This window comes from Taeniopygia guttata, chromosome 2 (assembly GCF_048771995.1).
Source record: "Taeniopygia guttata chromosome 2, bTaeGut7.mat, whole genome shotgun sequence".
NCBI classification, from domain to species: domain Eukaryota; kingdom Metazoa; phylum Chordata; class Aves; order Passeriformes; family Estrildidae; genus Taeniopygia; species Taeniopygia guttata.
Window position 1 is genome coordinate 123,571,386 of NC_133026.1, and position 24,155 is coordinate 123,595,540.

The window sequence follows — 24,155 nt, forward strand, 5'->3', positions numbered from 1 at the left end:
CACTACTACTATATCGCTCTGTATCCTATTTGAAAAACAATAATGCTGTTCTCCTAAAATGTGAATAAATGTTCTGACTGCAAAGTATTTGGTGATTATTTGTCTACAAATTTCAAATATTCACACTATAGGAAAATGTTAGCAAGTGATTTTTTAAAATTCTGTTACCCTTGGAGTGGTGCTGATGCACATCTGTGTAGTAAAGCTGTTATTACAACTGACTTGTTTGTTATTTTAAAAACATCTTCCAAAATCACCTTTTTTTTTTCTTTCCCGCGGACCTGGGATCAAAGGTGAAACAAAAGCAGGGTAAATTAATCATTCATGCAGCTCTGTAATTGTCTCAGTCATTTCTTCAACATAAGCCTATTTTTGCAGTCAGCACAGTTCCTGGTTCTGTCCCCCACCATGGCCAGATGCCAACCTGTCACAGGAATATTTGAATCCCTCCACTTCTACAGGATCTGTCTAACAAACAGGCTTAACTCCTGTCATGGGGCAGTTCTTAAATTCCTTTGCATTATGCCCGAGAAGGGCTGGTTATGTTAACTGTGCCATACAGGAAGCAGCATGGTAGGAACTGCTGCCCATTGCTCCCCACAGAGAGAGAACCCTTACTGAAGGTGGCCAGGCTTGACTCCTACACCCCTTCCTTCCTTCCATGTGCCCTTCATCACCAGGAAAGCTTGGTCTGTGCCAGGCAGCAGCGCACAGCCCCTGCTGACAGCACATCTCTCCCCTCCCAGTTCTCTGATGGCCAGTGGGGCTGAAGTCTCACCCAGCCTCGCCTCCTCAAAAATGTTGCCTTCCCACCACGTTCCTTGAAAACATAGACCTCATGCTGGAAAACGAGGAGGAGATTGATAGGTTATTTTGGGACAAGGGGCAAGCTGCCAGTGCTCCTAGGAGCCTTCTTGAAAGCCACAGGCACCCCAGGTTCAGCAGTATGGTCAGACAAACAGCAAAAACAGAGAGGTAAAGACAAACTAGCAAGCTGTAGTCAGACCCATGGATGACCTCTGAGATCCCTGACTCCACGTCACCAACATTCAGCTCATGGACATTGCTCTCCAAGTGGGTTTTTCACCCCCCTGCTGTTATGCAAACCTTTCAGTGCAGATCCTCCCCATGGGAGCTTGCTGACAAGGCGACTCCTCCTGTTACGTTCAGTATAATGAAAAGCACAAACTTCATGTATTTATGACCCTTTCAGACTGAGAAGCTGCAGCTGAGTGCCCTTGCCTGGGGGTGCTTACTCCTGCAGGAGAGCCAGCCATCTGGAAGAGCAACCTAAAGGAAGCAGAGGGAAAACCTGACATCTCAAGCAAAGAAACCAGCAGACATGCAGCGGCTACCACTGATAGTGGCAGTGGTACAAGGCTCCTGAGGCTCCCACCAGCCAATGTGGTGGAGCTCATTAACATCAACACTGATAGAAAATGCTTTTGCCAACTCAAAGAAAGTGAAATGATAAAGACAAGAGGGGACTTCTAAGAACAAACAGACCAAAAAGGAGCAAACAAAAGCCCCCCAACAAACTCAACCCAAAAAAAGCCCATTAACAGAGAAAAAAGCCCCACACCCACTCCTCAAAACACACACAGGCAAAAAGGAGAAGCCTGAGGCTGACACTTTATGGATTTCTGTTGATTCCAAATACCTACAAACCCCAAAACCCATGTGCTTGGTGTAAAAACAGCCAGAAAGGAAACTGAAAACAGAACAGTATTTCCACCACAGGCAAGCTGTCAGCTGTAAGCACCAAACCATGCATCCTGTGCAGAGTCACTCTGATGGAAGCACCCCTTCTCTCTGCCTTTCTGGTGAGGACCACGGCCAGGTCCCTGGCAGTGTTCCCATGCCAGGAAGCTCTCTCCAGATGGCACCTGGCTCACATTTTCCTTCAGCCACTGGCCTTGCAACTCTGCCATGCCAACACCAGGCCAGACACCCCAAAGCAGAGACACTGAACATAGGCAGACCAGTGCGATGCCCAGCCATGGCCACCACAAACATGGAACAAACCAGTCCTGCATGTTCTTTGCAAGACGTAAGTTACAGGGGATGACTGCCAACACCTCTGCTGTCCTGCTGTGGGGACCCACCCAAGAGACCCCACCCTGCTCTTCACCCTCACATGTCCCTCACCCCCCCACCACAGTGTATGTGTGGTAGAAGCCCCTCCTGTGCTTCTAAAAAAATGACTGTACAACACGTATTTCTGCCAGCCCCCAGGAGAGAGGACCACCTGACCTTGGACACTTGACTCATGACCACTCAACTCGCACATTCTTATCCTTTTGATGCTATTTAAATGAATAATTAAGCTTCCTTAAACTGACACTGGCTGTAACCTCTCAATGTTGTCTTTGAAAGCCACAGGAACCTCATGGAGGAACCTCTCAGTGAAACACCAGACCTGTCTGTGCGTGCAGCACCTGGAGATGTGGTTCCTGACTGACTGAACAAAGTCCTCGGTTCAGCAACCTCCTGTATCACCTGTCACACTTGCCTTCTCCAACTCCATCTGAAGGTACTCCAAACCACACCCATCAAGTAACCCATGGAGAGGTCATTTGTATTTTTTTACACAGCCCAAAATCTGCCAGGCTAAAGACTGATCCCGTTTCATCACCCACACAGGTGGTTGAGAAAGGATCCTGTCCTCAACTTCCAGCCTCGCTCACAGCCAAACAGCTGTTTCTGGGCTGAACTATACATCAGAGAAGTACACCCAGATTTCTGAAAGACCCTAGAACCCACGTAAAACTTTTTTTTTCAGCTCTAAGGTTGCCAGCTTTTAACTGAAATGATGATGCTCTGGACATACAGTTGCCCTCAGATGGGCAACCGAGGACTGTGTTGCTGTCTAATGCTGATGGAGGATTACATGGCATGATAATATCTGTTTACAAGCTCTGATTTCCTCTGCAAGAGTTCAGATTTTTCAGGTCCATCAGGCATGCTTCAGTCATCAACATATTTTTATTGCAAACAGAATTTGCAATAACAAACAGAGAAGAGAGAGAAACCCTCAGCTTTCAGATGTGTTTCATTTCCTGATCCGAGTATCTTTCACACAAAATTTCTTTCTTCTATCAGAAAATGAGAGTTCAGAAGTAAAATACTTAATCTTTGACAGATTTAAAGGCAACTGTCACAGACCTCTAGCTTCCACAAGGTAAGACACTAGAAGCATGAGTGGTAATAAATTGATTTTACATTAATTTTATCTCTAAAGTATCTGTACAAGCTCTTGGATTTCTGTGTTCATTTTAAAGACAACTATTCCCAAGAAGCAATGATTCTATGAACCATATTTATGTTGCATTTATTTATGCCTTTCTCATGAGCTCAAAATCTGGAACTGAAGCATCTCTGTCCTACAGAGAGGTAACAAAAGGAGACAGAGAGGACTCAGAGTATTCACACAAACTGATACAACCAGTCACTGTAGCTTAGGATGCACCTGGTCAGGCAAATATGTTTGCAGAGATGCACACTCCATTTCGAATAGAAAAAGTCAAACCTGTCTAGGGTTAAAAAAGTTAAGTTTGTCTGAACAATACAACTTTCCGTTAGGAAAAGCTAGGAACATGCAGCAGGTCAGTCAGCACTGAGGGGCTACCCTGAAAGATTTTGTTTGCAATATTATCAATATGCATTAAGTGAAGACCACCTGCTTGGTGTGCAGTAGCAAAGCACTGATTCTTAATAAAGTTTCAAGGCTCTTACTGCATTAAGAAAGGGACTTGAAATCTTCCCAGTATTTCTCAACTCAGCCAAAAATTGCGTGCATTACATACAATCAAGTCAAGTCCAGTCTGGTACCATATCACTTACTAGTAACAGCCCCCCAGCAAAGGCAGGGACACTTGGAATTAAAATTAACTTCAGTCCTTGAAATTTTCCTTTTGCCAGGTGTTGGTGACATTATTTAAGAGGCAACCCAATATAAATTTGGTATTGCTCAAATCTCATCATTCCTCCAGTAAATGAATGTAAGCACCACCAGCCTGCCTACTGAAGGCTGGATGCTGTTGGTCTCCATGCAGAGGTACCAGCTCTGCTCTGCACACTGCACATCCCCACCACACTTCCTAACCACAATATCCTTTCCTGCACCCAGCACAGGGGGAGAGCTTTGCAACTTGAACATGAAATATGAACCTGCAGCAGTCTATTTTATCCAGTTGCTGTCCACACCCATGGTGACCTCATTAACCATGCTTCCAAACAGGCTTTGAGATGAGCAAATTGATGTATAGATCTGCAGCATCTACCACAACTGCAACAGCAGAAACAGCTTTTATCAGCTTGGCAAGGTGAGCTAAGACTGGTTTCCAATGAGGTGGTCATGGCTTTCCTTGACCAAACCATTTACACTGACCAAAGGCACCTTCCTGGGGCAGGAAAGCCTGTGTCAGCACTGCAGGACACGTGATGCCCCTCACACAGCTCCAGGAAGAAAATCAGCTGAAAGACAGAGGCTGAGGGGTGAGGAACAACTTTCTGAATGATCACACACAAACCCATATTCAGCAGATTTTACCTTTTGGCTGGGACTGGCACTGCTCCTTCTTAAGACGCAAATACAAAACGTGCATTTTCTAAATGTACCACATCTTTGTTTTACACACACTGGCAATCCCACGCAGCTCACCATGGATGGTGACGCTATAAGCAACAGTTTCTGTAAAATTTTCTTGTAACATTGCTGCTTACTACTTCGGTTGCTTAGCACTGGCACCCTCATAAATTACAAGAGTCTTCAGAAAATGAGTTAAAGCCAAGCTGACCACCACAGGAAACAGAAAGCAGTTGTATAAACAATTACCTTGTAGTCTCTGTAGGGCTTGATGTTCAAGCGAGATACAGTATTGACAAATGATTCCTCCTAGGGAAAAAAAAAAAAAAAAAGCAAAAATATTCACAAGTCCAAATTCAATTATGACACACTCTTAAGAAAATGAAAATACACATTACATTCTGTGATTCATCAGATTTAAAACCACATCCAGAGAAAATCACTTTATGAAAAGGTTTTCTTACTATATTAAAAATACCCAAGAATAACTAATACAGTCTTTAAATTCCTTTTTATTATTTTTTTCTGTAAAATATCTTTTGGCTTTTAAAGATCTGATAAAATTAGGCTGAGAATTAGGACATTTTATTCCCTCACCTATGCAATGTTGCTAATAATACAAAATTCACAGAACAAATCAAAATTAAAGGCTCCCATATGCAAAGTTAGGGAAGTTTATACTTATAGAGTGACAGTATCTTCAGAGAGATTTCTGTAACTGCTTTGGTTTGGTAAGTAGAAGCTCATCATTACTTAGCAATTGTACTGGTTTAATATCTAAAGAAAGAGCATCCAGGTAGTAATGAGAAATTTATCAGAAGCAGAGAGAGGTAAAGAGGCTGCAACTTTTCCCTTGGCAGCAGCCTTGGAACATATACTTTTGTTTATGGGACAACAGAGGGGCCATATGGTGGCAATTTGTCCTGAAATGCCTACATAACAAAAATTACTAACTTTGGACTTTGTTTTTTCCCCATTGCTTACATGAAAATTTAACTAACTTGGTTTGTAAATTGACTTAGCTAGAAGAACGTTAAATGCCCTCCCTGAACATTTATTTCAGATTTAAAGCGTCTTACACTGTTAACTTTGTATGGGACTAGCTCATTAGGGTATTTAAGACTGGTTTAAACCAAAATTACAGCAATAAATAAATTAGGCTCTGAAATACTAACCTGTAAGATTAGGAAATATAATTAACACCGAAGTAAGGGGAAACACATATAGAATAGACTATTTCTGAAGGAATATGCCATTTCTTCTACACCGTTAATTTTCAGAGGAGACTCAAGTTACTAAAGCAGCTTAAGAAATCTGAGATACTGTCAGGCTATCTGCTTGTTCAGACTACAGAAGGACATACTGATTCAATTACCTTCTTTTGATGTCAACCCAAATTAAAATTGGTATAAGAACATATTACAACTCAAACTTTGTGGAAAAAGAATTTCTTTTTCATTTTAGTAATAATTAACCAGTTGTTTTGCTCATTCATAGCCGTGTGTGTGTCCCACATCCCCCCACTGTACTGGTGTACTCAACTAAAAATAAAGCAGTGCATGCTCCTGGAGAACTGTTGCTTAGTTACATTCTCAATTATCACAATGCTGGCCTTACCCATTCAGTGACAAGGTCAAAGCAATTGTTTCTTTACTTTAATGATGAAGTATCCTGTTTATAAAAACCTTATCTGTTTCCTACTTGGTAAAATATTGCACATTTCAGTCAATCACTGCTGGCAAATCCCCCAGAGAGACACAGTGTGAGAACATAACTGCTAGTATTAATTTTTGCCCTTAATAGAGAGGGGCTTTTTTTCTTCCCCAGTCCCACCCCGAATGTCAACTACCTCACACTGACACACAGGCAACCAATTATACCAACATTCGTTTTCCTCCTCTGCTGTGTCCAGGCAAATATGGCAGAAATGCAGGAGCTGAATATTTATTCTTATTCTTCCCCCCATCCAATAACAAGCATAAGTGAAGTGGCAGTTTTTAATTAGCGTGTACCTAGAGTTGGTGCTGTGGGAAAGCTAAAGAAAAGAAGGCTTTTCCCCATCACTTGTAAACACAATAACTTTTTGGTTTTTCTTTGCCTTTGAGGGCAGGTGTTCAGCTGCAAAGACGGCAATTCTCCCATGGCTAGTCTGGGCTGCTGAATATTTCATAGCCCCTGAGAAATGCAGCTGTAATCAACTCACAAATAATGAAATGGGCAGCAATAATAGAGCAGAGGTAAAGTGCACCATTAGAAAGCATCAGTGCTTTGACTGCTGCTGCAGTCTTGCTGTACCAATTTATCAGGTTATTTGATAAAATAATAATGTATCAACTATGGAACAAAAATTAATGTTATGCTAAAAAAACCCAAACCCAACACGTGTCTCTGGTGGCCAAAATAAACAGCAAACAGAAAAAGTCAGAAAACATGTCAAAAGGACATGAAACTCCATTAGATGCATTAATCACATGCCAATTACACACAGCCACGTTCAGGTATTAATAAAAATGTACATTTACAGAAGTTACTTAATTCAGAAAAACCTTCATAAATATTAAAACAGTGAAAACAATTTGGAAGTAATAAACACGTTCATCTTAATCATATCTTGCAGAATAACCCATCTGTTGTCTTAACTTCTTTGTAACCGAATCTTGAGGTTTGACATTCAGAATCTCAACCACCTCTCTAGGAAGCCTGTTCCAGTCTTTGACCACCCTCTTGGTAAAGAAATTCTTCCTATTATCTAGTCTGAGCCTCCCCTGACACAGCTTTGAACCATTTCCCATGCATCCTATAACAACACCAGGTAGAAGAAATCACAGCTCCTTTTCACTTCCCCTGCTCAGGAAACTGTAGGGAGCAGTGAGGTTGCCCCGCAGCCTCCTATTCTCCCAAACTAGACAAACCAAATGTCCTTAGCTGCTCCTCATTGGACATTCCTTCCACCCTTTCCAACAGCAAACAGCTGGTGAAAAAGGGTGGAAGGAATGTCCAATGAGGAGCAAACAGCTGGTGAAAAAGCTGTATTTCAAGTGATTCTGTGATACGTTACTGTGGGGAAAAGCAGCTAAGAAACAAGCAGAGGCTGAAGAATAAACACAGCGCTCCAGTCTTGCCTTCTGGAAACACAGCAATCTCCCAAAAGTGCCACGCAGCAGGTGGATGCTCCTCCTATGGACCAGAATGTGCTTCAGCGCAGAAGAGGACAGGCACTGTCTCCCCCAGCCCACATCTTCCCAGGTACCACAGGACTCTGCTGAACCACAGCTCCCGTGGCTGCACAATCCCCTCTCCTCCTCCCTCCAAGCAAGGGCTGGCACTCAGAGCTGCCTCCCCAGAGACACACAAAGGAACTCACCCAAGTTGGAGGCAATGCACAGAAGGCTGCCTGTGCCTCTGTTAGTTAACTGCTGATACACACAGGAATATGCTGAATGTTATTCCTAGAAGTTAAAGGGAGGTCTGGATGCAGGACTGCTGGCAGGTTCACATGCAACACAACGTTGCAAAGAGAAGCCCTGACGGAAGCGTGAAGTTGCACAAACACCTGTGTAAGCAGAACTGTAACAGCAGTGGGAAACAGAAATTGCTACATGCTTTGAGAAAGCATCTCTCCATGAAGGAAGTTTTCGATTTATGCCAGTCTAATCATCTTTTACATGTTTCAAAAAGTAATTCATAGGAACTCAAAGAACCTAAGCAGATTGTGAAAGAAGTCAAAGTGAAAAACATACCCTCTTCTTTCAGTGCCTTGGTACCTGTTATGTTCTCTACAAGGATATGCAGTATTTTCATTTCTTTCCTCACCAGCAGCAGATACAGATTGTGGACAGGTATAATACTGTGAGAGAAAATGTGGTGTACACATGTTCAGTGCAGCAGGGGGGATAAGCTCTCTCTAACATCCCAGAAACACATCACCTGTCACTCTGAAAGAAAATGGTTTCTCAGGGTGATACTGAACTGGAGTAATTCCCATGCTTTGATAATTAAAATACTCCTCCTAATGTTATCTTCCATCTGCTAGAGAAGAGATCACACAGATAGACCTTCCAGCCACTCTGAGCCCTCAAAAATTCTCTTCAACTATCAGAAAGCTCAGACATATTCTCCTACACTCCCTCCTACAAATACCCAAAGACAAATTACTCAGACAAACTCCAATTTGGACTTTAAATGTCACAGGCAAATCTTATGTAGCTCATTTTTCCTTTCACTTTTTTTCCCTGGGATGAAAGAATTATTATTAACTCCCTGGGGATCATGTCTTCACTCTACTGTGAAAAAGTACATTAAAAAGTACCTTGAACAATATCAGGCTGGTAGAGCTGCTCTACAAGTTTATCTATTAAAAATTCAAATATCTATTTCAACAGCTGTGTATTTTCTCTTATATCACTAATCCTCTTCCACATATCAGCATGCCAGTCTACCCCTTCTATAAAATGGTAAGATTACAGTGATATAGGCTGCTGTAATTTGTGAGGTCTTATTTATTTATTTTTTGATTTACATATCTAGAACTAGTCTTAGACGAGGGATGATTACAAGACATACACACACATAAGCAATTCCAGCATCAAAGGACTGACAAACCATGCCCAACTCCTAAGATGAGCTCTCACTCCTCACCTAAAACTTACAAAGGAAATAGGCAGGCAGCAATTACTGCTCATGTGCTGCCTCCTCCTTGGGCAACTCTCTCTACTGGGAGCCCTGGAAAATTTGCGGCATCATATTAACTCTTTACAAGACTATGAATTTGCCAATATATTGTGAAAAAGGACTTTCACATTCAAACTCAAACTGGCATTTTGTGATGATTACTATAGGAAGTGAGACTAGCAGCGGTGCTGCCTGTTAAAGCTGTTGGCCACTTTCCTCTTTCTTGATAATTTTTAATTGTTAAAATTCTAGCTTCATACTAAATTTAGTTTTGGGTATCTCCATTAAAACAATGCATGTGTTTCTGAAAATAAAGCCAAAGAAAAGCACTTTTCACTACACAAGTTAAAAGGCCTTTTTCTTTGAGAAGCTCAAGTATCTCTACTCTTTGAAGAAAGGACTTGACAAGACCCAGGAAAAAGCTGTATGTCAAAGAGATTCTTTATACTGCCTTCTGAAATGAGATAGATTTACTCCTGTGAGAACAGGAACAAAAGTAAGGAAATTGGAGAAAAGTAAGGACAAAGGGGGAAAACTGGGATTAAGAGACGTGTGGGCAAGATGATGGGTAAGAATAGGCAAGGAAGTTTGGCTGGGGAGTCTGGGAGAAAAGCAGGGTTAAAGAGGGCACAGGAATAAGAAGGAAAGATAGTGAAAATCAGTCAATCTAGGCAAAAACCAAGGAGAAAAAAATGGGTGAAAAAGGAGAGTGAAATCAGGAGTTACTTGGATGAGAACAGGGTGAGCTGAGACCCATCCAACATGCAGCAGGTACAAGGGGAGACTGGCACTAGCTTGGCAGAGACAGGACGCTGAGCTAAGGAGGCAGCAGCACAGACCTGGGAGGCTGGATGGGAGACTGGCAACAACGGGGTGGCAAGTGAATGGCAGGAAAGTAACAGAAGTCCTTTGGGACAAAAAGCAAAAATATACAACAGATTGTTAAGATGAAAACAGCGTCTGCAGGGAGAAATATACTTAGGAGAGCTGGAAGCATGAGGAAAACATTCAAGAATAAGGCTTAGCAGAAGACAAGCAACGCAAAAGTAGAAAGGAAACAGGTCTAAGTCCAAAGCAGAAGGTCAGAAGAGACCATCTTTTGGCAGAAGTAGACAAAAGGGTCCGTATCACGAGAGCATATTCCTCTCCAGAGCCAGGCCCATGACTGAGTGCAGCTATGCAGCCACAGGAACACATTCACTTTAGGGACAACCGGGCTAGAACATATTTTTTGCTTTACCTGATTTCTCATCTCTGCTGGCACCAATAGCACAAAGCAGTAGAGAAATAAAATGAACAGACATTACAGGATAGTTCCTGCAAAATGTCTAATGGTAACACTCTGTCCCTGTTAAGGATGTGACATCACTCTACATGAGCTATGGATTTTCTTCAAACTGACTCCTTTAAAATATGCCAATGGCTCAAGGGTCTGCCACAGGGCTCTGACTGTCCTTGGAAAACCAGACTGGCCTGCCCTGTGATTTCTCATACCCAGCATCAGCAGGAGGTTGTGAGGAGTCAGCTACAGCTCAGCGGGGCACTGATACCTCCCATCCTTGAAGTGCCTCCAGCATAGCTAATGCTTTCCAAGTACTACCACAGGGCTGGAAAACAAAAAAATGACCCTTAGCTTCAGCTAAGACAAGACAGGGACACAGCTGGCAAACTGCATGAGATCAGTGGCCAGATCTTTTTAGTGATTGTGATGGAAGGAATAAAAACACCTAAGTAAACAGATGCCCAAAACTTGCCAGAAATACTGAGGTGCTCTTCTCACTACAGATCTCCCCAGATTTCCAGAGGATGGCAAGCAAAGCAGGGGTGTAGGGGGCTCCCTTGAAACCTCTCATCCAGGCACTATTCCTGCAGAAACCATGATGCAGTGGATGGAGAGACAAGAAGTGCTGGGACACCTGCCTCAGTTGCAATCTGATGGGTCATACACACTGTACACCCAGATCTGGTACTCACTGGCCCACTGATCTAAGTGTGCCCTTAATTATTATCACAGTAATTGGTAGGAACACAACCAGCCCCTTATGCTGTTGTCTTTGTCCATTTTAATACATAGAACTGATGTGTAGAGCCCTGGAAAAAATGAAGGTGACATTTATTTCTTTATTGAAAGAGCCCTCTTCCTCCTAATACTGACCAGTACAACACACCATTGACAGCGGGATCTAACTGATGTGTTTTTCAGAATAAATGTACAGAAGAATTTACAGAAGCTTTCTCCCAGAATTTTCCCCCTTTCCCACAGAGTACACACCAGCTCCACACACCATCATGTGATCTGGTTCACAGCTCCTGAGCAGACAGGCAAGGTTCCTGTCCTGTATCTCCAGAAACCTTTCTGTAGCAACATCCCAGTAAATTCACACCACCTGGGGCTGCATGGTTTCTGAAACAAAGACAACAACTTCAAAAGAGCCAGTGATTTTAGGCGTGTTTTATATTAACTGGGGATTAGATGATTTCCTGCAGATTTAGAAATACTGTTGCTGCATCATACCATTTACTGTTATTTTTTTTCTTTGCCCAGAGGTTATCTGCTACCTCAGACTGCTCCTTTGCTTACACACTCCCAATGCAATGGTAATAAATATGATGGACTAAAGGTCTCCATGTTCTTCTGTAATAATCCACCATACAAACAATTTTAGAAGAAAATACTGGACAGAACTCTCTTCATCCCAGAGGAATTAGTGTGCTGCAAATTATTCCTTTAAAAGTGAGATGCAGCAAGAGGCAACTAACAGAGCAGCTTGTGGCAAAACACCCAAAGTGCTCTCTTCCCCATTAGTCTAGACCCAACTGCAAGGCACCAAGGCTATGTAATATATTTAAGAATAGTGCCCACAGTGTTTTTCTACTGTCCTCCTAAAGGCCCAGCACAGAGCAGTGCTAAGCTGCCTGTGGAACAGACAGCACAGCAGATCACAGTCACATGCTGGGATCTTAGGAGACTTGCCTTAATCAGGCAGTACAGACCAGAGCCAGCTGAAAAAAGGCACCACCAAGAAAATACCCCACATCTCAGTTGCAGCAAGCTCTCGCTTGCTTCAGGAAATCTGCGGACAAGGCTGAAAAGGCAGCAATTTAAAACAGCAATATGGGACAGTAAGAGCATTTACCTTTTATCTAAACATGATTCATGAGGCAGCCCTGCAAAGTGACAGACAACAACAAAGCAGTTCATCTACTATTGATAACCCAGCATTCCTGAGCCATCAATAGCCATTTCAGCACTCCCAAAGTAAATTTAGCTTCATCTTCATTACTTTCTGTATTGAAAGACCGAGGACATATTCATGGATGTTTACGTAATGGCAGGAGAGCACACTATTGTATGTTTTATTACACTACCAAAGCAGAATCTCGTTCAGACACTGCTAGCATATAATTTCTGTCTCTCTCAAAGCTGGAAGGCAATCATTAGCACGTTGAATCTGGCAAGTTCCTATTATCTATCTGGTAATTATAGAAAGATGGAGAAGCTGTCAAAAAATACCCTCCAACTTCTGCATTTACCACACACCTGACCAAAATACTATCCCTGTTACCTAAATTAACAGATACTTCCCATAAACCATCATTCAGAACACATTAACACTAGTATAAAAACATCAAGCAATCATTAGAGGCTATACAGACTATTCATTTATCTTCCCTTCCAACTTCAAAAATATAAAACTGTGCAATGACAACCTGAATGCAGGAAAACATCTTACTGAAAGCAATGACAAGCTAGGCTACCTGGTCACTTGTCAGGCATTACTAGCCCAAATGAACACTACAACACAGCTCTAGGTTTTCAAAACATGTATACCATTACTCAATGCTATTCACACTGTGGCAGCGAATATATGCTAAAAACACACTCAAAGATAATCCCATCCTCAAGAGACTGCTGTAGAAAAGGACAGAAGGATGAGAGACAAGGCAGTGGGTGAGGCCATACATATGCATACGTATACGAAGTAATTTTTTGGGGAAGTTGCCCTCTGTCTCATTATCCCAGTTATTCATGCTTCAGGTAAAGGGGAAAGTGGAGATGCCAGGAAGAGTACAGAAGCTGGGACAAGATTGGTACAAAAGGATTTGGAAGAACAGAAAGGAATCAAAGCAAGGAAAGTGAGGCACAGGAAACAAGACCATGAGACCATGAATTAAGAGAGTCAGCCAAAACCAGTGATTAGGGGTAAAAAAGACCAAACAAATGGAGGACAATCTGCATGGGGAGCAGAGGACTGCAGGCAAAATCTGTGAGATTCTTTGGTTGTTTTATTCTCAGGAAGAGGCTAAACAGAGTCTGGCACCTCAGAGGCTGCCCCAAGCCACATGTCACAGCCTGAATGACACCAACCAAAGCAGCAGAGCTCCTTATCTCTCTAGCTTATGCACCATTCCTATTACACTGCTTGTCCGGGCCCTGGGCAGGCTGTCCCCACAGGGCAGGGCAGGGGGGGCAGCTCCCTGGCTCAGGACCAGGACAGATAAACCAGGGTGTCCCCAGGGAGCCCCCCAGCTCTTGTCCCAGCCCCTGCCTGAGCTGCAGCATGACCAACCCCCATCCCAATGATTGCTTCTTGTCTTTTGCAAAGAAGCCTCATGATCAGGAAAGGCTATGAAGGCTGCAGCAAAAGTGTGTCAGTATGCAATTCCCAAAACTATAGCAACAAACAAATAGATTAAATTACCAAGATAGACACTAGCCCAATTCAAGGGGATTGGTACATCCATTACAAGAAGATGCTGGAGCTGCAGCCTGATCACATTTACATGAAGAAATCACTTTATGCAAATTTCTCATCCATGGGTGAAGGCTGTACAGGAGAGGAGAAAGAGCACTGTACAGAGATTCAGGATGCATGGCAAAGAGGCAATTTAAGGTAAATCACACAGTTCAGTTATACAGGACATATAACCTGGGGAGAAAGTGTGTGGCTTCAAAGTCATAAATTATTTACAAATAATACAGCCTTCTCATGAAATATCCAGAAGGCGAAGCACCTATTTTTCACATAATTTTTCTCCCCTTCCACAAATCACAGTGAAACTGAAGATGAATATCTTATCAAGAATGAACTAGGTCTAGGGGAGGACGGACTTTGAGTATGGAGTTAATTAGGAGCTTGCAGGCAGGACAACAAGAACAGAAAGCAGCAGGGCTGCTGTGCTCCTCTACCTGGAAGGGAAGCATCAGAAGTCAAAAGGAGGGAGCTAGAGTGGGCTGAGGAAAGGAATTGTCCACCTGGTTTACCCGTAGCCTCCCAGGACTGTCACTGCCACCCTGCTCAAAATCACCACCTAATTTCCATCAAATATTTCAGGGTTTTTAAAATGAAATCCATTCCTCATATTCACAAATCACAGCTGCAGCATCCACACGTGTGGTGTGTTTCCTGCCAGCAGTGATGCCTCTTCAGGGCATTGGCCTTGCTCTGTACAACACATGGTCACACCTCTCTATTCAATTTTCAATTCTCCACCTTTCTTCAGCATTTCTGTTGGGACACCTCCGCAGTTTGACACCTTCTCATCTTTGTTACCCAACACAACACCTGCCCAAATTGCACCTGCAAAGACCAATTCAACTGAGTTACTTTTTCTGATGTCCTGCCTGGTGACCCTGCATGCCTTCCAGTGCTCTTACAGGTATCAACCTTTTCATAGATATATACACACTTCATAATTTTCTTTTATGTTGCAAACTCTTTACTCTTCAAAGTCTTTTTCAGATCTTCATGCTCAGCTTGCATCCAATTCAACACAGTCTGGCTGGGTTTATTTTTTTGTTGGAATCATTAGGGGCAGATACCCATCTGCTTGAGGATATTTCTGTAGTCTAACTCCTAACATTTGTGTTTTCAGCCGACCACTGTTTCTGCTTGCTTATATGCACATGCCTTAAGTGACTTTTACAATGAGTTTAAGCAGCTCCCCATGCTGAGCCTGAGGATACAAATTTTCTCTCTTCTGACTTTCTCCTGTTTTCAACTGATCTGCTGTTACTTGTGTGTGTGACAAGTACTCCACTGTATAAAAAGCCCTTGAGGTTAAAAAATACATTTTTTACACACTAATTCAGAATTTTTATGAAACTCTTCAAAGCCTTGGAGTACATTTTCGTTGTATTACAGGTTTGCCTAAATGCAACAGTAGTGTTATTCTTGAGTTCACTGCTTGTGTCACATGTGCAGCCACATAAGGCAAATAAAAGATATAACAGAAAAAAAAACCCCATTTATTTTTCTTACTAGCTAATGATATTAGCATGTGTTACTTGTATCAAGTGGTTGCAACAAAAAAGCACAAACACCAAAATATTTCTTCTCAGCTTTAGGACCGCAGCTATGGCTCATGTACACACCTATACCTGTTAACATTTGCAGCCTTGTGGGTAACAAAAAAGTCTGTTTCTGAACATTCCTAAGTATTTTTAAATCAACCAAAATACCATATGAACATCTCCCAAGCATTTTTCTTCCTATATGACACACTGTAGGTACCAAAACCAAAGAACAAAATCTCTTTGCTGAAGGGATATTTCTCTTGGCTAAGCTTGTTCCTACCTAAGTCTATAACCACTTCCTAGGTCAGATGTAAAAAGAAGAAATTGTCATCCATTTTGCAGCTCACTGAGATTTCAGCCACTCTGTCACACATGCAGATGTTTCTCTTTTGAAGTCTTTGCTTTTGCAAGTATATTCAAATCTTAAATAGTACATAAGCTCTGGTGAATGCCTTTAATTGAGGAAGACCTATGTAAAGGCTTGGATTTCATACCATCCTAAAATAGTAAGGCTCCTTCTCCTTTGGGAGAACCACACAACTTATCGTAAGACTGCTCCACTTTTGCCTCAAAAAACTATCCCTGACCTGGAAAGTCTTCCCCAGTCTCCAAGGATTGCACTAGAGCAATAATATTTACACTGAAAAGGCAGCACACATATGTCTAAGATCAGGCTCTCAGCAAATGTTAAAAACCATGAATACAAAGTAAATTTATATGCAAAATACTTCAGTCCTAGTTTTTCAAACAGAATCAGGAGATTAAGACAATTTGAACATCAACAGTCAAAGGGTAACACTACAGGTGCTATCCTGTTGACAAAGATTAAAGCTATGCCTGAATCAGCTTGCAAGGCAAGGAGAGGGGCTGAGGTCACTGGGAACAACTCCACTCCTCCCACATGCATCAAAAGCAGCACATTTGGTGGGGTTCATTTCCAGGGGTGTTAACTCACCAGGAGGAGGGAACAAGCAGTGGCACACCTAACCATTATGGTTTTCAAAAGCTCTGCCTGTAGGCTTGTGTTGATAAAAGTCTTCTGCCTTGAGTCTTGAGTATGATACTGTTAAAGGCATATTAATTTGACAGCTAAGCTCAGCACCTCATCTGCTGTGCTGTGGAGGCCCACAGGACATGACAACTACAGATCACTTGAAAACAGAGTTAGCAAGCAACAGGCTTTAAAGGAAAGGATATACTTTACAAAAAGCAAGACAAGGGGTTTGCACAATAAGCATTATCTGTCCAACATTTACAGGCTCAAGTCTCTGCAAAGAATGAGATTTAGATTTTTCCCTTATTTTTCACCTGCATATTCAAAACAGTGATAAGTAACTGCTCTTTTGCACACATCCTGCAGGAACAGGAGACAGCAGATACTGCACCTCTGCTTTACAGTCCAGGAAACAGGTAAAAGATTTTATATTTTAAAAACAAAAGGTGAAGAAGCAGGAGCAAACTGAGAAGTGTATCACTATCCTTTGGAGAACTTTTTTTTTCAAACTTTTAGAAAGCAAACAAGAGAACTGTTATTTTAGAACAGGCTCTCTTAAAAACCTGTGTCTGCAAAGGAGGTATAGAGGTAGTCCCTACCACCCATCCAGCACAGCTGCTAGAGCGCAGCTGGTGCTGTCACAGAATCAGAGTGAGGTGGGAAGGGACCTCTGGAGGTCACTTGATCCAACATCCCTGCTCAACCAGGGCCTCCCAGAGCCAGTTGCCCAGGACCATGCCCAGGTGGGTTTTGAATACCTCCAAGGATGGAGACTCCACAGCCTCCCAGGAAAACCTGTGCCAGTACTCAGCCACCCCCACAGTCTTTTTCTGGGTGTTCAGAAGGAACCTCCTGTATTTCTGGTTTTGCTATTGCCATGTCTTGTCACTGGGCACCACTGAAAACAGCCTAGCTCTGTCTTGTTAGTGTCCACCCTTCAGGTATTTTTCTCCTCTGATTCTTCTATTCTCCAGGCTGAACAGTCCCAGTTCTCTCAGCCTCTCCTCATATGAGACATGCTTCAGTCACTTAATCATCTTTATGGCCCCTTGTGGGACATCCTCCGATATGTCCATTTCTCTTCAGTACTGGGGATCTCAGAACTGGTGTGGCCTCACAAGGGCCTAGAAAAGGGGCAGATCACCTGCCTCCACTAGCTCTCAAGATTTTGTCTAATTCAGCCCAGGACACACTTTATCTTCTTTACCAGAAGGGCTCATTTGCTGCCTCATGTTCTACTTGATGTCCACCAGAACCCCTGCACCTTTTCTGCCTTCTGAATGGTCACTGCCCTGCACATATTAGTGCCTGGGGGTGTTCCTCCCCATGGGAAGACTCAGCACTCCCCCTGCTCCCAACACCCAGCTCTCAGAAGCTCAGCTCTGGATGTGGGATAACTCCTAGCTGCTCCCAGCAGAGCAGAAGGTGGCACGCCCTGGAGGCAGCATGGCTCAGGGGCCAGCCACAGCAAGCAGCCAGGCTCTGGTCAGCACATAAAGGACCTGTGATCCCTGGTCCCACCTTGGCTGCGCGCCCCAGCAGGGCCCACTCTGCAGTCTGCACTGCATCAGCATCTCCTCATTTAAAGCTCCAGAGGCACTGAACTGCCAGGCTGTGCTTTTGGAAGTTAACCCTTTCCTGCAGCAAACACCATCACTCCCAGGGCTGAGGGACAAAAGTCCTTTGGAGAAGATCAAGCAGGAGGATGAGACAATAATATCAGTTCAAGTTTCAGCCTCAGCACTCCTCTTCTGCTAAACTGAAACATCAAATACAGGAAGGAAGAGAAAGCAGCATTGCTCTTCTCCCTGACACCAAAACCTTGCTCTTTACCATACAACTGACTTAACAGCAGCAATTTTTTGCAAGAGCTTGCTCCTATCTGCACGCAGTCAGGCTGGTGCAGACACACACCACAGGTACTGGAGTGTTAATAAAACCAGGTAACCAGGTGTTTAAAAGGTATCACAGCTCTTGTCCTGATCATTTACCCACAGCAGTCTTCACACTTATTTTTTTCTGAATTCAGTCTTTTCAAGTGCCAGCTGCTGATAAACTGCAGGGAGCATAATTTTTAAGTGATGAACACAAAAACATTAGAGTTATACCTCATAAAATAAATTTCCTATTACCTATAGACAGATAGCTAAAGCCCAGAAATTCCCAAGGGTTTTCTGTGTCACTTTTTTGGTTGGTTTGGGAGGTTTGGATTTTTCTTTTGGTTGGTTGGTTGGGTTTTTTCCTCATTTCTTTAGAATCCAATGAAAGAAAGCCTTTGCTGTTTAAAGTAGTTGCTTGTTTTTCAGCGCCAGTGTAATTAATTATACAAGCTAATACTTAATATAGGAAATACAACTACTCCATGGAGCAAGGCACATATAATGCTGGCTGGAACATGGAAACTGCAAAGACTGAAATTCTGCTTCTCAGGGAATCCTACCACTACAATGTATAATTTTTGGCTAGCTTACAAAACCAAAGGAAAATAAGTTTTCTTGTTTACTATGTTTCTTGAATAAAACATTTACTGGTGATTAATAACTTGTGCTAATTTCACCACTGTCCAAGAACTAATATTTCAGTGATTTCCACAGCTGGGAGAAGCAAAAAGTGACAAAAAAACAACCAAGGATTTCCAGGTTCCCAGACTGCCAACCTGAGGTCCAAATCTCCAGGGCTTTGATGTCTCAGGGTAGCTACAACCAGCTCCTGCATCCCTACAGAAGTTTGGAAGTTCCATCACCCATTTCACAGACTGGGCTTCTCTTCCCAGACCAGCTGTAGATGTGCCTGTTGAGAACCAACAGCACCATGTTACTCACACATGCTATGCCTGAGTGCTGAGTAAACATGAAACACAGAAATGCTGAGTTACTTGCTGCCTGCCTGCTTTGACAAGTAAATAATATAGCTAATTATGCCTCATAATAATGGCTTCCTGTTTTGGTGGGAAACCAATCCTCTGCTTCTAGTTCGCTTTCGCCAGCTCTTCTTCAGGGGTGGTTTTAACCAAACCTGTTGAGGAGAATAACAGGATCACCTGGAAACCAGTATCCATTAAATCAGCATAACTGGTCAGGCCCCACACCAGACCCAGATATCACCTCCTCCCCTATTGTTCATCTGACTGTTAATGTTAATCAATCCCTGGTATATTAGATTTCTAGGAATGAGATGGACTTGTCAAGCAAAATTAAAGATGGAGTCACAAGTGAATAAGAGCTTCACGGCTCACTCACACAAATTAAAATATATAATTGATACCAAAATGTAAATCAAGAGTATGAAATTGAATCTTTGAGAATTGAAAAAAACCAAATTAATTCTTTCTTGCACTTCAGTCAATATAATTGACTGGAACAATTTAAAAGACTTGACAAACTGTCCAAGATACTCTGGAAAACCAAACTGTTGTACCTCTACATCACTAGCATAAAACCATTTCTCAATGAACTGGCAAATTTCACATGCTAAATTCCCAGGAATATTTTCTTCCAAATTCAGTTATGCTGATAAACAACAAAAGATGACTAGATATTTGTATCCCTTTTGATTACCAGGGTCATAGTTAAGAAAACAGATAAAACAGAAGGGAAAGAAAATAATATTAGAAAAATGAAAGTGCATTAACAGATAATATTTGAAGTACACATTCAGGATAGGTGGTCCATGGATAACTGTTTACCTCAGGTCCACATGCATAATGTCACATACTGCTGCTCCCTTGAGTGATTAATTAACCCACAGAGAAAAGCTCTGTGACAAGTCACTTCACAAGTCACGAAATGGAGGTCACTGTGCCAGCCAGCAAACGACACATTAAAAAGGGGGAAAAAAGGCAGGAAATGCTCTTTATGCTTTCCACTTCAGTACAAACATGAGGGATTTATTTCACTAATCCATGGCTGGCAGTGTCAGGGCTACTTGGAGCTGCAGAGACAAATAACCAATTTTCAAATCCCCTCCAGCTACATGAAGGTAGGAAAGAAGAGCACATCTGCCCCCACAGAGCTGTTATTGCACTGCTGCCAACACCATCTCCTAAGAAGGCTGAGCTAGGGGAAGGGACAGCCCCTCCTATAACTAGGGGAGCCAATTAAGATGTCCAAGATAGTTCAAAATATACCTTTTGTAGTTTATTTTGCTGGTCTGATTACAACATTACAGTCCTATATGCAGTAGGGAATTGCACAAGTGACTTTGCCTACACAAATATGAGCTTATTCAGGTTATTTAAACATGAGGTCACAATTTACCCTTCTGGGGGCAAAGCAGTGTCCTTTTTTACAAAGTGTTCTAAAAATCAGGCAATATTTGACAGCACATCAAAATGCGAGACAGAATACATACGCATCCACTTTGGCCTTTCTGTATTTTCTTCTGCTTTTTCCTTAGGCTAGCAAATCTATAAAGCCTCTCATTTAATGTGTTAGATTAATAAATGATGAAGTTACAAACATGAGAGCCCCAACCTTCCATGTCGTGTGTTCAATTATTTTGCATTTAACAAGAGTAAAGGAAAACTAATTTAATCTCTGTAATTGCCAAACTAAATGACATAACTTTGCCTATTATAACAGATCAAAACAATACACAGACATTTACCACGTGGTTGTAAAAACTAATTTTTTACTCTGTAATTTTTAACCTGAATAGTTGGGGTTTTTTTAAGCATTAGCTTTCATTTGTGGAAAAGCAACTACCAAATGTTGCAGTAGAGGCCACGGAGACTGTGCTTTTCCACACAGCTAGGCTCAGGATCAGAGCTATTTTTAAGCTAAGTTCTCCGACAGGATTTCAAAAGAAAGTAAAACTATATTTTGGAATGTGCTTGGTAAATATTACAAACTAAGGGAAGTCTGCAACCACAGGCGTTCTAGTTTTCAGGCTCTAGAAGTCTGAATGTTGGTCTATGCACTCTGCTAGAAGGAAAAGTAGCTGTAATTCATTGAAGGAAGAAACTTCTGGAGACAGTGCAGTCTGTCAGGAAATCACCCACAACACCATCAGTGGCAAATTCTTTAGTAACCTCATCAGCTATGTCTTCCTGTCTCTCCTTCACACTCCAGTCTCCTAACCCGGTGTGCCTGGGTGGCAGCCTGACCAGCAGCAGGTGTCAGAGTATGGTGTAGGTACCAGTGCTCCTCTGCACCCCTTATGCCCAAACCTGAACCCCTTTTCCATGGCTCTTAACTCCTACTCTCACTCATTAACTCTCCCCCAACCACAGCACGAGCCCTAGAAGAAGGCATCAGGTTACCCTCCTCTGCCTTTTCCAATTGGAAATTCCTTGCTTGGATGTGAGGAACAGCCACTATTGGCAGCACCCCAGGTAAGCTTCCTCTGCAGCCCTGCCCCGTGGCAGAGCCCCTTCACAGTCCCTGGAAATCGCCCACCTGAGGCAACTGAGCACTTTCCTTTGCCATTTTGGTGGGCACACCCCAGCAGTGGCTCACAGCTGTGTGGCAACAAGCATATCCAGGCCTTTCTCTCCCTCAGTCACTTCTGAACGATGAGCCTCTAATCCCTTTGGCTTCAGCTGCAAAACTCCCATTGATTGATAATGGATTTTCCACTGATGTAGAATCGAGCACTTCGACTATACCACTACGAATTAACAGAAGAGAGCTCTGTTAATCCTTTATAAGCAAGCTTAATCTTGTGGTTTAGAGAAGGAGCAAAGGCTCTGTTCTTTCCAGTACCAGCCAGAATGTGATTACCATTTCAGAAAATCGTTTTCATTTTCTTTGATTGATCCAATATTTCTTTGGAAGACATAAATCCAGACACCACCACAGACATATACTTCTGCCAAGTGAAAAACAAAGAGTTTGAGCCATGAATCCTGAAGCTGAAAGCTGGGATCAGCACCCTAGGACTTCTAGTTAGTCCATAGAAAGTGCTATAATCTAGAAACAGCAGTCTGACAAAGCCTTTATAGCATTGACCTTTCAATTAAAAAGAGTAACAGCTGAAACCTCACATTAAAATAGCTTTAAGATTTGTTAGGGTTCTCTCTCAATTAAATGATTTGATAATTTCCTGTACATTAGCAATAGTTAGGGCTATTAAATGCAAGCAAGTATTAGCACCTTTAAAGACTTATAGGATCGGGTTAATAACTCTGAAGCAATCATCAAAAAGATGAACTGAACTTACATTAAGACCCTTTTTCCATTAAACCAAGATTTTGTTAGATCAACTCAGACTTTAGGTGTCAGTGGACAAAGAATGGTTCTTTTTTTGCAGAAAAGGCAATTCATCACTGTTCATCAATGTCTGGTAAATAGGAACTCACTCTGGCTCCAATGAGAAAGCACTGCTCACCAAGACTTGTCCCATTTGCAGCAAACAGTCTGAGCAAGGATACTTAATGGTATCCTTAGCAGTAAAATCGTGAAAGATCAATCCCAAATATTAAGCTAGAATTGGTACTGCACAGAAAACAGCCCTTAATTTGATGTCCTGTCCTGCAGCACACTAGATGCAAACATTTCATTGACAGTAATTCAACATACGTGCTGCTACCATGCTAGGATGCAAAGTCTTAAATACTGCAGCTTAGTGGTTCCTCTAAACCCCTGGAATGCCCCATATCTCCATAAAATGTTCATCTTTGTCAAGCATTTCACTGCCACTGTTCACCTGGATGACCTTTGGAAGGAGCAGCAGAGGCTGACGTGCACCTTCATTAAAGTAGCGCCTCCTTCTTCCCCCGCCTGCGAGAACAATGAGCGCAGGAGGGAAGAGGTGAGCAATCCACGGAGTAATGAAGAGATTTTGTTTCAAGGGTTATCAATTATTTATGAGCAAATCCCCAGATGAACACATCTGAGGCTGAGCAGTTTTTAATACATTTCACTTCTGTACACACGGCCCAATACAACCAGATGCGAACTAAACTGGACTGGTCTGATCATTCGAGGTGTCAAACCTCAAAGTGAGTTCAGTCTGGACATCAGTAAATCACCATTATGTTTTTCAAATTACAATGGTTTCCTAGATTTAAATATCTTTCAAAAAAGTCCTCTAAGAGTCATAGAAATAATTCTTTACAATATTTCCCATTCATCAAGATCTCAGCAAAGAAAAATCTTATCCTGAAGCATTTCTGTAATTATGCTGATGCAGTTGTCTAAGTAGTCTAATACTAAAATTCTGATATTGCCCAGCTGTGAATGGGATTTTGCTCCACAAATGGATTAAATGGATCTGAAGTTTTCTTATTAAGAAAAGGTAAGACCAAGCAAAGGTCTTTTTCTCCAGAGCAGGGTTTATCTTTTTGAAACAAGAACATGCTTTTAAAGTAAAATTGTTTTAAAACTGTGCTTTTTAAAGAGAAGATCTGAAAACTCTTTCTATGATACGGGAAAGGCAAACATTACACACTCTTTACAATCAAGGGCAATTAAGCCAAACAGTTTTATGTATAAGACATGCTTTGCACAAAAAGTGATTAATCTGTTTACAAATGCTATCATTTAAAACAGTCATCCTGGAAGACTTGAAATGAAACCAAATCCATTGGCATGCAGTGAATGCCCAGATCTGCAGAACTGTGCTTTGAACTCCAGTTTCCCACAGCTTCCAACCAACAGGATGCT

At 42.2% G+C, this 24,155-nt stretch overlaps 1 protein-coding gene across 7 annotated transcripts in view; it reads right to left on the reverse strand.

Annotated features, from left to right (window-relative positions):
- Positions 1 to 24,155, reverse strand: part of PAG1 (phosphoprotein membrane anchor with glycosphingolipid microdomains 1) — a 111,488-nt gene that overhangs the window by 82,439 nt on the left and 4,894 nt on the right. For 6 of the 7 annotated variants that reach the window (XR_003958943.4, XR_003958942.4, XM_030266366.4 and 3 more), the window contains one exon: positions 4,838 to 4,897. The exons of the other annotated variant lie outside the window; for it this stretch is intronic. The gene's annotated coding sequence lies outside the window, so the exon portion shown is untranslated. The remainder of the gene's footprint in view (positions 1 to 4,837; positions 4,898 to 24,155) is intronic. 7 annotated transcript variants of the gene reach the window in all.